This window comes from Eschrichtius robustus, chromosome 7, assembly GCF_028021215.1.
Source record: "Eschrichtius robustus isolate mEscRob2 chromosome 7, mEscRob2.pri, whole genome shotgun sequence".
Lineage (NCBI taxonomy): Eukaryota > Metazoa > Chordata > Mammalia > Artiodactyla > Eschrichtiidae > Eschrichtius > Eschrichtius robustus.
Genome location: NC_090830.1, coordinates 103,691,737 through 103,710,182, shown reverse-complemented (window position 1 = coordinate 103,710,182; position 18,446 = coordinate 103,691,737).

Below are 18,446 nucleotides of genomic sequence, written 5' to 3'. Positions count from 1 at the left end.
ATGGGGTACCCTCCTGTGGACAGTCTGATACAGAAAGAACCTAGGTCCTTGTTGGTGTCATTGAACCAATTCAACAGAGCTCTCGTGATGGAAAATAAGAAATTCTTCTTATTTCTTAAACCAGTTGAACTGGAGTTTGTAATGATCTGTATTCTAATTCCCATGGAGCATAAAGAAGGAAACCTACAGGTGTTGATGGAAATTATATTCAGAATCTGTATCTCAGGGCTGGTGAGGAAGGTCTGACAGAAGGGCCCTGAGGATAAATTACTGTTAGCTTGCTTGGTAAAAATTAGAAGAATGGTGTTGTCTTCCAGAAGTTATGATACAAATTGCAATAAATTGTTATTTGTCTTTTGAGTCATTGAATGCTATTTGCTGAAATAAACAATATATGGTTGGATTAGGTTTTTGGAAGGGTCACTTTTGAGGAGAGTTGTGCCATGTTTTTCTCTTTTTTTATGGTATTTATTTATTTTAACATCTTTATTGAAGTATAATTGCTTTACAATGGTGTGTTAGTTTCTGCTGTATAACAAAGTGAATCAGCTATACATGTACATATATCCTCATATCTCCTCCATCTTGCGTCTCCCTCCCACCCTCCCTATCCCACCCCTCTAGGTGGACACAAAGCACTGAGCTGATCTCCCTGTGCTATGCGGCTGCTTCCCACTAGCTATCTATTTTACATTTGGTAGTGTATATATGTCCATGCCACTCTCTCACTTCGTCCCAGCTTACCCTTCCCCCTTCCCGTGTCCTCAAGTCCATTCTCTATGTCTGCGTCTTTATTCCTGTCCTGCCCCTGGGTTCTTCAGAACCTCCCCCCCCCCACCTTTTTATTTTTAAGATTCCATATATATATATGTTAGCATACGGCCTTTGTTTTTCTCTTTCTGACTTACTTCACTCTATATGACAGTGTTTGGGTCCATCCACCTCACTACAGATAACTCAATTTCATTTCTTTTTATGGCTGAGTAATATTCCATTGTATATATGTGCCACATCTTCTTTATCCATTCATGTTGATGGACACTTAGGTTGCTTCCATGTCCTGGTTATTGTAAATAGAGCTGCAATGAACATTGTGGTACATGACTCTTTTTGAATTATGGTTTTCTCAGGGTATATGCCCAGTGTTGGGATTGCTGGGTCGTATGGTAGTTCTATTTTTACTTTTTAAGGAACCTCCATACTGTTCTCCATAGTGGCTGTATCAATTTACACTCCCACCAACAGTGCAAGAGGGTTCCCTTTTCTCCACACTCTCTCCAGCATTTATTGTTTGTAGATTTTTTGATGATGGCCATTCAGACCGGTGTGAGGTGATACCTCATTGTAGTTTTGATTTGCATTTCTCTAATGATTAGTGATGTTGAGCATCCTTTCATGTGTTTGTTGGCAATCTGTATATCTTCTTTGGAGAAATGTCTATTTAGGTCTTCTGAGCATTTTTGGATTGGGTTGTTTGTTTTTTTGATATCGAGCTGCATGAGCTGCTTGTATATTTTGGAGATTAATCCTTTGTCAGTTGCTTCATTTCCAAATATTTTCTCCCATTCTGAGGGTTGTCTTTTCATCTTGTTTATGGTTTCCTTTGCTGTGCAAAAGCTTTTAAGTTTCATTAGGTCCCATTTGTTTATTTTTGGTTTTATTTCCATTTCTCTAGGAGGTGGGTCAAAAAGGATCTTGCTGTGATTTATGTCATAGAGTGTTCTGTCTGTTTTCCTCTAAGAGTTTTATAGTGTCTGGCCTTACATTTAGGTCTCTAATCCATTTTGAGTTTATTTTTGTGTATGGTGTTAGGGAGTGTTCTAATTTCATTCTTTTACATGTAGCTGTCCAGTTCTCCCAGCACCACTTATTGAAGAGGCTGTCTTCATTATATATTCTTGCCTCCTTTATGAAAGATAGGGTGACCATATGTGCGTGGATTTATCTCTGGGCTTTCTATCCTGTTCCATTGATCTATATTTCTGTTTTTGTGCCAGTACCATGATGTCGTGATGACTGTAGCTTTGTAGTATAGTCTGAAGTCAGGGAGTCTGATTCCTCCAGCTCCGTTTTTCTTTCTCAAGATTGCTTTGGCTATTCAGGGTCTTTTGTGTTTACATACAAATTGTGAAAAATTTTTTTCTAGTTCTGTGAAAATGCCATTGGTAGTTTGATAGGGATTGCATTGAATCTGTAGATTGCTTTGGGTAGTATAGTCATTTTCACAGTGTTGATTCTTCCAATCCAAGAACATGGTATATCTCTCCATCTCTTTGTATCATCTTTAATTTCTCTCATCAGTGTCTTATAGTTTTCTGCATTCAGGTCTTTTGTGTCCTTAGGTAGGATATTCCTAGGTATTTTATTTTTTTTGTTGCCATGGTAAATGGGAGTGTTTCCATAATTTCTCTTTCAGATTTTTCATCATTAGTGTATAGGAATGCAAGAGATTTCTGTGCATTAATTTTGTATCCTGCTACTTTACCAAATTCATTGATTAGCTCTAGTAGTTTTCTGGCAGAATCTTTAGGATTCTCCATGTATAGTATCATGTCATCTGCAAACAGTGATAGTTTTACTTCTTCTTTCTGATTTGGATTCCTTTTATTTCTTTTTCTTCTCACATTGCTGTGGCTAGAACTTCCAAAACTATGTTGAATAATAGTGGTGAGAGTGGGCAACCTTGTCTTGTTCCTGATCTTAGTGGAAATGGTTTCACTTTTTCACCATTAAGAACGATGTTGGCTGTGGGTTTGTCATATATGGCCTTTAGTATGTTGAGGTAAGTTCCCTCTATGCCTATTTTCTGGAGGGTTTTTATCATAAAGCGGTGTTGAGTTTTGTTGAAAGCTTTTTCTGCATTTATTGAGATGACCATATGGTTTTTGTCCTTCAGTTTGTTAATATGGTTTGTCACATTGATTGATTTGTGTGTATTGAAGAATCCTTGCATTCCTGGGATAAACCCCACTTGATCATGGTGTATGATCTTTTTAATGTGCTGTTGGATTCTGTTTACTAGTATTTTGTTGAGGATTTTTGCATCTATATTCATCAGTGATATTGGCCTGTAGTTTTCTTTTTTTGTGACGTCTTTGTCTGGTTTTGCTATCAGAGTGATGGTGGCCTCGTAGAATGAGTTGGGGAGTGTTCCTCCCTCTACTACATTTTGGAAGAGGTTGAGAAGGATAGGTGTTAGCTCTTCCCTAAATGTTTGATAGAATTCGCCTGTGAATCCATCTAGTCCTGGGCTTTCGTTTGTTGGAAGATTTTTAATCACAGTTTCAATTCCAGTGTTTGTGACTGGTCTGTTTATATTCTCTATTTCTTCCTGGTTCAGTCTCGGAAAGTTGTGCATTTCTAAGAGTTTGTCCATTTCTTCCAGGTTGTCCATTTTATTGGCATATAGTTGCTTCTGCTGGCTAATGGTTTATCAATTTTGTTTATCTTCTCAAAGAACCAGCTTTTAGTTTTTTTGATCTTTGCTATCATTTCCTTCATTTCTTTTTCATTTATTTCTGATCTGACCTTTATGATTTCTTTCCATCTGCTAACTTTGTGGGGGTTTTTTTGTTCTTCTTTCTCTAATTGCTTTAGGTGTAAGGTTAGGTTGTTTATTTGAGATGTTTCTTGTTTCTTGAGGTAGGATTGTATTGCTATATACTTCCCTCTTAGAACTGCTTTTGCTGCATCCCTCGGGCCGTGTTTTTATTGTCATTTGTTTCTAGGTATTTTTTGATTTCCTCTTTGACTTCTTCAGTGATCTCTTGGTTATTTAGTAGTGTACTGTTTAGCCTCCATGTGTTTGTATTTTTTTACAGTTTTTTTTCCTGTAATTGATATCTAGTCTCATAGTATTGTGGTCGGAAAAGATACTTGATACGATTTCAATTTTCTTAAATTTACCAAGGCTTGATTTGTGACCCAAGATATGATCTATCCTGGAGAATGTTCCATGAGCACTTGAGAAGAAAGTGTATTCTGTTGCTTTTGGATGGAATGTCCTATAAACATCAGTTAAGTCCATCTTGTTTAATGTGTCATTTAAAGCTTTTGTTTCCTTATTTATTTTCATTTTGGATGATCTGTCCATTGGTGACAGTGGGGTGTTAAAGTTCCCTACTATTATTGTGTTACTGTTGATTTCCCCTTTCATGGTTGTTAGCATTTGCCTTATGTATTGAGGTGCTCCTGTGTTGGGTGCATAAATATTTACAACTGTTATATCTTCTTCTTGGATTTGTCCCTTGGTCATTTTGTAGTGTCCTTCTTTGTCTTTTGTCATAGTCTTCATTTTAAAGTCTCTTTTGTCTGATATGAGAATTGCTACTCCAGCTTTCTTTTGATTTCCATTTGCATGGAATATCTTTTTCCATCCCCTCACTTTCAGTCTGTATGTGTCCCTAGGTCTGAAGTAGGTCTCCTGTATACAGCATATATACACTTTTGAGTCATTGAATGCTATTTGCTGAAATAAACAATGTATGGTCTGATTAGGTTGTTGGAAAGGTAACTTTTGAGGAGAGCTATGCCATGTTTTTCTTTCAAAAGTCCTGTTCTGAACAAGGATAGGAGGCAGGTCATTTGTTGTTTTTCTTCCTTCATAAGAAGGAAGCAGCTTGTGTGTCCTTGCTTGAGCTGAAGTGTATAATAATCTTAGTGAAACTTCCAACATCAGAAGAGCAATTTCTCTCTTCTGCAAACTTCCAGGCAGCTTGCCTAAATTAGGTCTTTTGCCATCAGTATCAGTAGATCATCAGGAGAACAAACAGCTACTTCTGTTAGGTCCTCAGTACTGAGTTCCAGCCTTACTTTACTTAAGTAAAAATAAGATTTAAAATACAAAGCTGGGATACTCCTCAGCAATGAGAATGAAGTGCAACCACACGCAGTAACGTGGATGCTTCTCACAAGTGAGAAAAAAAGCCAGACACAAAAGAGAACGTGCTGTATGATTCCTTCAAGCACAAAACCGAGCAAAACTTATCTCTGATGTCAGAAATCATGAGAGAGTCTGCCCTCAAGTGGGGCAATATGCCCCTGGCAGGGGGTGCCTGAATTGGCCCCTGGGCTGTGGGAAATGTCCTCATTCTTTTTTTTTTTTTTTTTTAAACTTTTGTGTTTATTTATTTATTTATTTATGGCTGTGTTGGGTCTTCGTTTCTGTGCGAGGGCTTTCTCTGGTTGTGGCAAGTGGGGGCCACTCTTCATCGTGGTGCGCGGGCCTCTCATTATCATGGCCTCTCTTGTTGAGGAGCACAGACTCCAGATGCGCAGGCTCAGTAATTGTGGCTCACGGGCCTAGTTGCTCCGCGGCGTGTGGGATCTCCCCAGACCAGGGCTCGAACCCATGTCCCTTGCATTGGTAGGCAGATTCTCAACCACTGCGCCACCAGGGAAGCCCCCCCTTTTTTTTTTTTAATTGAAGTATAGTTGATTTACAGTGTTTCGTTAATTTCTGCTATACAACAAAGTAACTCAGTTAGACACATATATTCTTTTTCAGTCTTTTCCATTATGTTTTATCACAGGATATTGAAGGAAATGCTCTCATTCTTGATCTGGGTGTTGGTTACACTGGTGTATGTATTTTCTGAAAAATCATGATTTATCAGTGTTTGGATTTGTCTGTGTGTGTGTTATAATTCAACACAAGTTTTGCTTAAAGAAATTACAAAACTGACCCTTATAGGGGATATCTACTGAATTTCACACGTTTAAGAAAGACATGAGGCAGCAGAGAATGAGAAGTTAGAACAATTGCTTCATTTCTCTTTTGTATTCATTTTAATCACCTGAAAGCTCTTCACATACCTGTTCTGGTCAGGGCTGTGGTTAAAAGTGACAGACCAGAATTCCAAATAGCTTCATTTCAAAGGGGAATGAGTTGAGTAACAAAATCATGGGGACTATTTTTTAAAGACCAGGACTGGGAAAGAGCAGGCAGGCAGATGGGTCTCAGGAATAACTAAAGCCAGGTTCTCAAAGAGCGTGAGGATCCTCTCCCTCTCCTCTGCTGCTCTGTGTGTTGTCAGCTATCTTCTCTTTCCTTACAGACTGGATCACTCTACATGGCCAGAAACATGCTCGAACTTGTGCTGTGCATGTTCCAGCTTTAGTCACCAGAGGGAGACTCTCAGTGTGAAATTTAAAAAATCCCAAGCAAAGAAGTCCATAAGCCCACCTTGGGAAAAACTAACTGTGGTTAGGCTGGTGGGTCGTGTAAAAAAACAAACATATATGTATATATCCACTCCCCTGAGAAACATGAGTGGGATGGGTGGCAGTTTCTAGAAAAATAAGTATAGTAAGCATTGGGTAGACAATCCTATAAATCTTCACTATAACCACTAGTCTATTGTTTTCATAGTAAAATGGAATTTCTATAAAGAAGAACTAAGAATATAGAATTAGTTATTAAATATTCAAATAGCATTGTATGTTCGCAAATATTTTCCATTGTTTTCAGCAACTTTGTTGGGGAGGCTAGCACAGGCTGGACGTGGCTGTGATTTTCTTGTTGGCGTTTCTGCCAGAGGGTCCCTTATTCTTCAGGATTCCTAAGCATTAGAGCCTCTCCTATGTGTCAAAAGAGGAGGCAGAGCGGGCATGATGCACAATCCCTACACACCACGAAGAATGGCTGCAAACAAGGTCCTGGGAAATCATTCAGCCAGCGTTTCTGAAGTGTCCTCTGTGCAGGTGGTGAAGGTATGAATATTCAGAACCTAGATTCTTCCTCTGGTTTCCTCTTAACTAGAAGCTGTTTGAAATCTGCCGTCATCGCAACCTATTTACACAAACCTTAACATTTAAGAACAGTTTCTTTTCTCAGAATTAGCTAGGGAATGTTTCCAAAAATCTCTAGTACACCCTTTCCATGTTAAAGATAGCACATGCAAGTATGTGATTATAAAGATTGGGGTCAGACAAATGTGGCTTTAAGTCCTGGCTCCCCACTTGCTGTGTCACTAACAATGTATTCACTCTTGCTAAACCTGTTTCCTCGTGCTCAAAATAGGAATAATACTAGAACCTACACCATAAGTTGTTTTGAGGATTAAATGTGAGGATCAAGGAAGGTTGTTAAGAGGATTTACACATAGACTCCCTGCACTTGGCCAGGCACATAGAAAGTGCTCAATCAATGTTAGCTATCATGTGATCTTAGTGTCGCTATAACTCTACGTCTCTCTGAAGGCCCTAGTATCCTGCATCTTGTTTGTGTATGTGCCGTGCCTATTAGATCACACGCTCCTTAGGGCAGGGCTGAGACTTGCCTATCTTTCTAATGCCCTCAGCAGTAGCCTGATGCCTCAGTAAACGTTTGTGCAATAAATGTTTGCTGAATTGAATGTGTGTGTGGGTGAGACATTTAGTGATCTTTGGTTCATTGGTTCACTCAAGAACCCAGCAGCTCTGCAGAAGGACTTGGCAGGCAAATGAGGTCAGAGTCACCCAAGCTGCTCCACCTCACGCCACACAGGCATCTGCACCTTGGAAGACTTGAGGTGTGGCAATCAAGAGCACTGGGCCAGTAAAGCAATTACACTCCAATAAAGATGTTAAAAAAAAAAAAAAAAAGCACCAGGCCTCATTAAAGAACTTGAGCCTTGGGTGTGCATTAGAATCCCCTAGAGGGTTTGGTAAAACACAGACTCCTGGGCCCCACCTCAGTAGGTCTGGGGTGGGCCTGAGAATGTGCATTTCTAACAAGTTTCCAGGTGATTCTGATGTTGCTGGCCCAGGACCACACTTTCAGAACCACAGGGCTATGAAAGCCGTGCTTCTCAAGCCTGGTTCACATTAGAGTCCCCTTGGAAGCCCCAGCAGAGGCGAATACATCAGAATCTCTGGGCCGTGTGTCCCAGGCTGTATTTCAGCCCTCTGGATGATTCCAATACACATCCAGAGTTCAGAACCACTGCGTTACATTAACCAAGGCAAATGAAAAACGTGAGGGGTAGAGATAGGGGCTTGGAGAGAGACTTAGACCTATGACGTATAAACCAAAATTTCTATATGTCAACAAGCCAGTCGTGATCAATACTGACTGCCCAATCGCAAAAGAAGCCCCCATAGCTCTATGGGGGTTCAGGTGTTGAAAGCCAGGAAATTGGTCTATTAAGCAGCTTCCAAAATGTGCTGGGCCCATACAGCTGTGGAGGGAGTTACCGGTGAAGGTGCTTGAGCGTAATTTGGGAGCTCCTATGTCGGCTGCAGTTACCACTGACTGTCAGTGGAGATAGAGCTCTGGCCAGGCCCAGTGCACTCCTTCCAGACTCTGCTAAAGCAGGGGCAGCTCGAGCACAGAGACGTGAAGTATTGGCCTGATGTCCCGTGAAACTCCCTGCACAAGCCTGGTTTTCTAGATGCTGTCTGAAAATGTAGCAATTCTGTTGCTTGGTAAGTTTTTCTCCCCCCCCTTTTCTGTTGAGAAGTTTCCAAGTATACTTTTTTGATGAAAATTTATCTCTCATTAATTCATAATAGCCTGCATTTAGGGAGCACTTACATTTGTCAAGGTACTTTTCATGCATTAATTAACCTTCTAAAAGCCTGTGAACTAGGTACTCTTATTTATTATTCCGGTTTTATAGGAAATGAAAGCACCAAGTGGTTAAGTCATGTGCCCAAGATCACCTACTTAGCAAGTAGCAAAACCAAGATTCAAATGCAGGTTCTGGCTCCAGAGGCTCTTAGCATTCCAGCAGTGCTCACAGTGGTGTGGCCTCGGGACCTCTGGGGTCTTAGAGACCCCTACAGGGGGTCTATGAAATCGAAACTATTTCATAATAAGACTAAGATGTTATTACATTTCACTCTCATTCTCACAGAGGAATTTTCTGGAGAATATATGATGGGTGATGAGATCATAACTCTGTATGGGTACTTGTGTATCCTTGTGTTTTAAATTTTTCTCCATGTAAATTTCTAATATGATAAATATTGGTAGATATAACCCACATAAACAAAAGCTCCTTGGAGTTCTCAATACTTTTAAGAGTTGCAGTGGGGTCCTAAGGGCAAGAAGTTTGAGAACTGGTACTACCTCTGTGGTGAATGATATTGAACTCATGAAGTGCCAACCTGGAAGGGCTTTGGGTACCACACAGCCCAGCTCAGTCACTTTCCAGATGAGGAGACCGAAGTCCAGGTTTCATGTGGCTTGCCAAGAGGTCACACAAGAGGCAACACCAGAACTAGCACTGCACCAGCTTCTATACTTTTTGATTCTGTTAAAAGAGAAACTGAGGCATATTAAAAATTAAGAGTGTATTTGAGCAAACATCAGTTCGAATCAGGCAGCATCCAATCTAGCAGATACAAAGGAGCTCCAAGGAGCTGGAAAAAAAAATGAAAGAATTTTATAGGCAGAAGGGAGCAGGACCAAGGAAATTATAGTAGGCAAAAAAGCAGGTTGGTATCACAAGGTTACTTTCTTTTGGGGGGGGGGGGTGCAGGGGTCTATCAGACTACCTAACTAGTGCTGATCTGGTGAGTCCTGTTTGACTGGTTTAAGGTTCCATTTCTGGGAGAGCCAAAACTATAAGTTAAGTCTCAGTTTGATGATGTGGGGCTTAGCATGACTCCATTTGGGGGCCTGTGGTCTTGTTTTGAACAATTCCCACCGATGGGCTTGACACAAGGAGACTATGGCAATCCTTTCTCACAGGTGTTCCCAGATTCCCAGAGGATGCTGGGCGCCCTGCTTCTGCTTTCTGTGGCACATTCTCGCGTTGAAGCTGACCCCCTGGTGGTTTTGGAATCTCGCCCTAATGTTCACTGTGCTCACACAAAGCTCTCCTTCAAAGCAACCGTTTTTTTTTTCTCAGAACATTTCAAATGGAATAAATATACAGCAATCAGCATGGAGTGGCAATCAGCAATCAGCTCCCTATTCATTCCAGCCGGTGACCCAGATGTGCCCGGTGCCATGTGAAAGCGGCCGGGAGACAGGGACACCAAGTGGGAGGCCTGGCCTCATCATTACCTGCCGTAAACAGCCTGTCAGAGTTCTTTCTTTTGAGGGTACAGATCCCTGAGAGATTGCTAGGATGAGGTTTCTCATTCTTTCCAAAGTAAAGGAGGCTGGCAAAGTTAAAGCAGGAAGGAGAGAGCCTCAGTCTTAGGAGATGGAGGTGCTTATCTCAGCTGGGGTTAATGAGAAGGATTTTCGAGCCCTCTTCTGAGTTGTAAAACCTCATTCTTGCAGGCCCCACCACTAAAGGCGGCGGGTTGCATCCTCTTGTCTTCACTCTCAATGTCTGCCTACTTCTTCCTGACTTGCCCCCGACAAAGGCAACAGAATTATTGCAGGTTGATGGCACCCCCTGGAGGCCGGTGTGGGCAACTGTGGTCTTGACCACCATCTTCAGGGACTAGTGCCCAGGTCATCAGATCCCTTGCCTGGTCTGTCTCTTCCTGAGTATATTACACACACACACACACACCTTCATATATGGATGCACATCAATAACAAAGCACCCAGAGGCATGCATACCCCTTCTTAATCCCTTGAGTCATCTCAACTTTTAACCGGTTATCTCAGGGGAAAATACAATTCCATTTCCCTCTATTCATTCCATTTGTATCGCCCAAATTTAACTCTAATCACATCTGACAAGACTCACAGTGGTGTTAGTGAAATTACTAAGGGAAAGAAATGCCACTGACTTTGAAGTAAAACTGAGTGCAGACATGCAGGGCCTGGTCTGGGTGCCTGAATAACCATCTCAGTACATAGGACTGAGGGATTTCCTTGGCCATGGGACTTGAAGGGCTAGAATTGAGACAGTATGGGGAAAATCAGGACAATTGATCACTGTACTCCCAGCACCTGGGGGTGGCCCAGGGCTGTTGCTCTCCTGGGGGCTTTCTCCTCCATGCAATCAGGAGGATTGCAAGAGCTCTGAGAGGAGAGAAAAGAGAAAATAAGCAGCTCTTACAAGTTACTGGCATGTGGGGGACACTCATGGTCGCGCAGACATTTAAGAAGGTGTATACAGTGTACTGAGTTAGATTTCATGCTGGCCTAGCACTGGTTCCACTTTTCACTCATAGTAAAAGTCCTTAAATAACAACAATCCAGAATTTTTGCCAAAGAAACATTAATTTTCATTTATGTATGTTTTCTGTGATTTTTTATTAATCAACACAGCTTATGCATCTCATAAAAGCTAAAAAGTAATGAAAAGTAATGGGTACCTTTTTTATAAAAAATGATATAATTGACGTAGAATATGATAATAGTTTCAGGTGCACAACATAATGACTGCATATCTATATATATTGTGAAATGATCACTACAATAAATCTGATTAACACCCATCACCACACATAGTTATAAATTTTTTTCTTGTGTTGAGAACTTTTAAGATCTACTTGCTTAGCAATTTTCAAATACACAATACAGTATTATTTACAATAGTCACCATGCTGAACATTACCTTCCCAGGAGTTTTAAATTTTAAAACTGGAAGTTTGTACGTTTTGACCACCTTCACACATTTTGCCCGTCCCCAACTCCCCACGTCTGGCAGCCACCAATCTCTTCTCTGTTTCTATGAGTTCCAGGTTTTATTGGTTTTGTTTGTTTCTATGGTTTCCACATATAAGTGAGATCATATGGTATTTGTCTTTCTCTGTCTGGCATATTTCACTAGCATAATGTCCTCAAGGTCAGTACATGCTGTTGCAAATAGCAAGCTTTCCTTCTTTTTATGGATGTATAATATTTCATTGAGTGTATATACCACATTTTCTTTTTTTAATTGAAGTATAATTAATTTTCAATATTATATTCAGGGTTACAATGTAGTGATTCAATATTTTATAGATTATACATCATTTAAAGTTATTATAAAATAATGGCTATATTTCCCTCTGCTGTACAATGTATCCTTATTGCTTATTTATTTTACACATAGTAGTTTGTGTCTCTTAATCCCACACACCTATCGTCCCATTCCCTTTTCCCTCTCCCCACTGGTAACCACTAGTTTGTTCTCTATATCTGAGTCTGTTTCTGTTTTTTTATATACATTTGTTTGTTTTATTTTTTAGATTCCACATATAACTGATAACAGAGTATTTGTCTTTCTCTGTCTGACTTACTTCACTAGCATAATATCCTCTAGGTCTTTCCACATTGTTGCAAATGGCAGAATTTCATTCTTTTTATGGCTAATATTCATTGTATATATACACCACATCTTCCTTATCCATTCATCTGTTGATGGGTACTTAGGTTGCTTCCATATCTTGGCTATTGTAAATAATGTTGCTGTGAACATTGGAGTGCATGTATCTTTTTGAATTAGTGTCTTCATTTTCTTCAGATGTATACCCAGCAGTGAAATTGCTGGCTCATAGGCTAGTTCAATTTTTAGTTTTTTGAGGAACCTCCATACTGTTTTCCATAGCAGTTGCACTAATTTACAGTCCCCCCAATGGTGTACTAGGGACCCTTTTTTTCCACTTGCTCACCAACATTTGATATTTACTGATCTTTTGATGATAGCCATTTGACAGGTGGGAAGTGATATCTCATTGTGGTTTTGATTTGCATTTCTCTGACCAGCAATGTTGAGAATATTTCATGTGCCTATGGGCCATCTGTATATCTTCTTTGGAAAAACGTCTATTCAGGACTTCTGCCCATTTTTTTAAATTGGGTTGTTTGTTTTTTGATGTTGAGTTGTACAAACTGTTAACATATTTTGGTTATTAACCCCTTATCTGTCATATCATTTGCAAATATTTTCACCCATTCAGTATGTTGTCTTTTCATTTTCCTTATGGTTTCCTTTCCTGTGCAAAAGCTTTTAAGGTTAATAGGTCCCATTTGTTTATTTTTGCTTTTATTTTTTTTGCCTTAGGAAATAGGTCCAAAAAAAATGTTGCTACGCATGTATACGGAATCTTAAAAAAAAAAAAAAAAAAGGTTCTGATGAACCTAGGGATAGGAGAGGAATAAAGACACAGACATAGAGAATGGATTTGAGGACACGGGGAGTGGGAAAGGTAAGCTGGGATGAAGTGAGAGAATAGCATAGACATATATACACTACCAAATGTAAAACAGATAGCTAGTGAGAAGCAGCTGCATCACACGGGGAGATCAGCTCGGTGCTTTGTGACCACCTAGAGGGGTGGGTTAGGGAGGGTGGGAGGGAGGCTCAAGGGGGAGGGGATATGGGGATATATGTATACATATAGCTGATTCACTTTGCTATACAGCAGACACTAACAGCATTGTAAAACAATCATACTCCAATAAAGATGTAAAAAAAAAAAATGTTGCTACAATTTATGTCAGAGTTTTCTGCCTATATTCTCTTCTGCGAGTTTTATGGTTTCAGTTCTCACATTAGGTCTTTAATCTATTTTGAGTTTACTTTTGTATACGGTGTGAGGAAATGTTCTAATCTCATTATTTTACATGTAGCTGTCCAGTTTTCCCATCATCACTTACTGAAGAGACTGACTTTTCTGCATTGTGCATTCTTGCCTCCTTTGTTGCAGATTAATTAACCATAAATGTGTGGGTTTATTTTGGGGCTGTCTATTCTGTTCCATTGATCTATGTGTCTGTTTTTCGTGTCAGTACCATGCTCTTTTCATTACTGTAGCTTTGTAGTACAGTCTGAAGTGAGGGAGGGTGATACTTCCAGCTTTGTTCTTTGTGCTCAAGATTGCTTTGGCAATTCTAGGTCTTTTGTGATTCTATATAAATTTTAGGATTATTTGTTCTAGTTCTGTGAAAAAATGGGGTATTTTTTTTTTTTTGGAATCAACCCATTTGTTTATTTTTGTTTTTATTCCATTACTCTAGGAGGTGGATTGAAAAAGATCTTGCTGTGATTTATGTCAAATAGTGTTCTTCCTATGTTTTCCTCTAAGAATTTTATAGTATCTGGTCTTACATTTAGGTCTCTAATCCATTTTGAGTTTATTTTTGTGTATGGTGTTAGGGAGTGTTCTAATTTCTTTCTTTTACATGTAGCTGTCCAGTTTTCTCAGCACCACTTATTGAAGAGACTGTCTTTTCTCCATTGTATATCTTTGCCTCCTTTGTCATAGGTTCGTTGACCATAGGTGCATGGGTGTATCTCTGGGCTTTCTATCTTGTTCCATTGATCTATGTTTCCGTTTTTGTGCCAGTACCATATTGTCTTGATTACTGTAGCTTTGTAGTATAGTCTGAAGTCAGGGAGTCTGATTCCTCCAGCTCTGCTTTTTCCCTCAAGACTGCTTTGGCTATTCGGGGTCTTTGTGTCTCCATACAAATTTTAAGATTTTTTGTTTTAGTTCTGTAAAAAATGCCATAGGTAATTTGATAGGGATTGCATTGAATCTGTAGATTGCTCTGGGTAGTATAGTCATTTTCACAATATTGATTCTTCCAATCCAAGAACATGGTATATCTCTCCATCTGTTTGTGTCACCTTTGATTTCTTTCATCAGTGTCTTATAGTTTTCTGAGTACAGGTCTTTTACCTCCTTAGGTTCATTTCTAGATATTTTATTCTTTTTGTTGCAATGGTGAATGGGATTGTTTCCTTAATTTCTCTTTCTGATCTTTCATTGTTAGCGTATAGGAATGCAAGAGATTTCTGTGCATTAATTTTGTATCCTGGAGCTTTACAAAATTCATTGATTAGTTCTAGTAATTTTCTGGTGGCATCTTTAGGATTCTCTATGTATAGCATCATGTCATCTGCAAACAGTGACCGTTTTACTTCTTCTTTTCCAATTTGTATTCCTTTTATTTCTTTTCCTTCTCTGATTGTCGTGGCTAGGACTTCCAAAACTATGTTGAATAATAGTGGTGAGAGTGGACCTCCTTGTCTTGTTCCTGATCTTAGAGGAAATGCTTTAGGTTTTTCACCATTGAGAATGATGTTTGCTGTGGGTTTGTCGTACATGGCCTTTATTATGTTGAGGTACGTTCCCTCTATGCTCACTTTCTGGAGAGTTTTTATCATAAATGGGTGTTGAATTTTGTCAAAAGCTTTTTCTGCATCTATTGAGATGATCATATGGTTTTTATTCTTCAGTTTGTTAATATGGTGTATCACATTGATTGATTTGCATATATTGAAGAATCCTTGCATCGCTGGGATAAATCCCACTTGATCATGGTGTATGATCCTTTTAATGTGTTGTTGGATTCTGTTTGCTAGTATTTTGTTGAGGATTTTTGCGTCTGTATTCATCAGTGATATTGGTCTGTAATTTTCTTTTTTTGGAGTATCTTTGTCTGGTTTTGGTATCAGGGTGATGGTGGCCTCATAGAATAAGTTTGGGACTGCTCCGTCCTCCACAACTTTTTGGAAGAGTTTGAGAAGGATGGGTGTTAGCTCTTCTCTAAATGTTTGATAGAATTCACCTGTGAAGCCATCTGGTCCTGGACTTTTTTTGTTGGAAGATTTTTAAACACAGTTTCAATTTCATTACTTGTGATTGGTCTGTTCATATTTTCTATTTCTTCCTGGTTCAGTCTTGGAAGGTTATTCCTTTCTAAGAATTTGTCCATTTCTTCCAGGTTGTCCAATTTATTGGCATAGAGTTGCTTGTAGTAGTCTCTTAGGATGCTTTGTATTTCTGTGGTGTCTTTTGTAACTTCTCCTTTTTCATTTCTAGTTTTATTCATTTGAGTTCTCTCCCTCTTTTTCCTGATGAGTCTGGCTAATGGTTTATCAATTTTGTTTATCTTCTCAAAGAACCAGCTTTTAGTTTTATTGATCTTTGCTATTGTTTTCTTTGTTTCTATTTCATTTATTTCTGCTCTGATCTTTATGATTTGTTTCCTTCTGCTACCTTTGGGTTTTGTTCTTCTTCTCTAATTCCTTTAGGTGTAAGGTTAGATTGTTTATTTGAGATTTTTTTTGTTTCTTGAGGTAGGTTTGTATAGCTATAAACTTCCCTCTTAGAACTGCTTTTGCTGCATCCCATAGGTTTTGGATCATCGTGTTTTCATTGTCATTTGTCTCTAGGTATTTTTTGATTTCCTCTTTGATTTCTTCAGTGATCTCTTGGTTATTTAGTAACGTGTTGTTTAGCCTCCATGTGTTTGTCTTTTTTACGTTTTTTTCCCTGTAATTCATTTCTAATCTCATAGTGTCGTGGTCAGAAAAGATGCTTGATATGATTTCAATTTTCTTAAGTTTACTGAGGCTTGATTTTTGACCCAAGATGTGATCTATCCTGAGAATGTTCCGTGCGCACTTGAGAAGAAAGTGTAATCTGCTGTTTTTGGATGGAATGTCCTATAAATATCAAACCTATCTGGTCTATTGTGTCATTTAAAGCTTCTGTTTCCTTATTTATTTTCACTTTGGATGATCTGTCCATTTGTGTAAGTGAGGTGTTAAAGTCCCCCACTCTTATTGTGTTACTGTCGATTTCCTCTTTTATAGCTGTTAGTAGTTGCCTTATGTATTGAGGTGCTCCTATGTTGGGTGCATATATGTTTATAATTGTTATACCTTCTTGGATTGATCCCTTGATCATTATGTAGTGTCCTTCCTTGTCTCTTGTAACATTCTTTATTTTAAAGTTTATTTTATCTGATATGAGTATAGCTACTCCAGCTTTCTTTTGATTTCCATTTGCATGGAATATCTTTTTCCATCCCCTCACTTTCAGTCTGCATGTGTCCCTAGGTCTGAAGTGGGTCTCTTGTAGACAGCATATATATGGGTCTTGTTTTTGTATCCATTCAGCAAGCCTGTGTCTTTTGGTTGGAGCATTTAATCCACTCACGATTAAGGTAATTATCGATATGTATATTCTGTGACCATTTTCTTAATTGTTTTGGGTTTGTTTTTGTAGGTCCTTTTCTTCTCTTGTGTTTCCCACTTAGAGAAATTCCTTTAGCATTTGTTCTAGAGCTGGTTTGGTGGTGCTGAATTCTCTTAGCTTTTGCTTGTCTGTAAAGCTTTTGATTTCTCCATCGAATCTGAATGAGATCCTTGCCAGGTAGAGTAATCTTGGTTGTAGGTTCTTCCCTTTCATCACTTTAAGTATATCATGCCACTCCCTTCTGGCTTGTAGAGTTTCTGCTGAGAAGTCACCTGTTAACCTTATGGGAGTTCCCTTGTATGTTATTTGTCATTTTTCCCTTGCTGCTTTCTGTAATTTTTCTTTGTCTTTAATTTTTGCCAGTTTGATTACTATGTGTCTCAGCATGTTTCTCCTTGGCTTTATCCTGTATGGGACTCTCTGAGCTTCCTGGACTTGGGTGGCTATTTCCTTTCCCATGTTAAGGAAGTTTTCAACTATAATCTCTTCAAATATTTTCTTGGGCCTTTTCTCTCTCTCTTCTCCTTCTGGGACCCCTGTAATGTGAATGTTGTTGTGTTTATGTTGTCCCAGAGGTCTCTTAGGCTATCTTCATTTCTTTTCGTTCTTTTTTCATTATTCTGTTCTGCAGTAGTGAATTCCATCACTCTGTCTTCCAGGTCACTTATCCGTTCTTCTGCCTCAGTTATTCTGCTATTGATTCCTTCTAGTGTAGTTTTCATTTCAGTTATTGTATTGTTCATCTCTGTTTGTTTGTTCTTTAATTCTTCTAGGTCTTTATTAAACATTTCTTGCATCTTCTCGATCTTTGCCTCCATTCTTTTTCTGAGGTCCTAGATAATCTTCACTATCATTATTCTGAATTCTTCTTCTGGAAGGTTGCCTATCTCCACTTCATTTAGTTGTTTTTCCTGGGTTTTATCTTGTTCCTTCATCTGGTACATAGCCCTCTGCCTTTTCATCTTGTCTATCTTTCTGTGAATGTGGTTTTTGTTCCACAGGCTGCAGGATTGTAGTTCTTCTTGCTTCTGCTGTCTGCCCTCTGGTGAATGAGGCTATTTTTATAGGGATTGTATTAAATCTGTAGATTGCTTTGGGCACTGTGGACATTTTAACAATAGTGATTCTTCCAATCCAAGAACATAGAATATTTTCCCATTTCTTTGTATCACTTTCAAATTCCTTCATCAGTGTTTTATAGATTTCAGAGGATAGGTCTTTCACCTCCTTGTTTAAGTTTATTCCTAGGTATTTTATTCTTTTTGATGTGATTGTAAATGGGATTGTTTCCTTAATTTCTCTCTCTGATAGTTCACTGTTAGTGTATAGAAAAGCAACAGATTTCTGTATATTAATCTCGTATCCTGCAAATTTACTGAATTCATTTATTCTAATACTTTTTTTTTTTTGGTGGGGACTTTAGGATTTTCTACATATAGTATCATGTCATTTGCAGATAGTGAGTTTTACTTCTTCCCCTCCAATTTGGATGCCTTTTATTTCTTTTCTGATTGCTTGTGGCTAGGACTTCCAATACTATTTTAAAAAGAAGTGGCAAGAGTGGGCATCCCTGTCTTGTTCCTTATCTTAGAGGAAAGGCCTTCAGCTTTTCAATTTTGACTATGATGTTAGCTGTG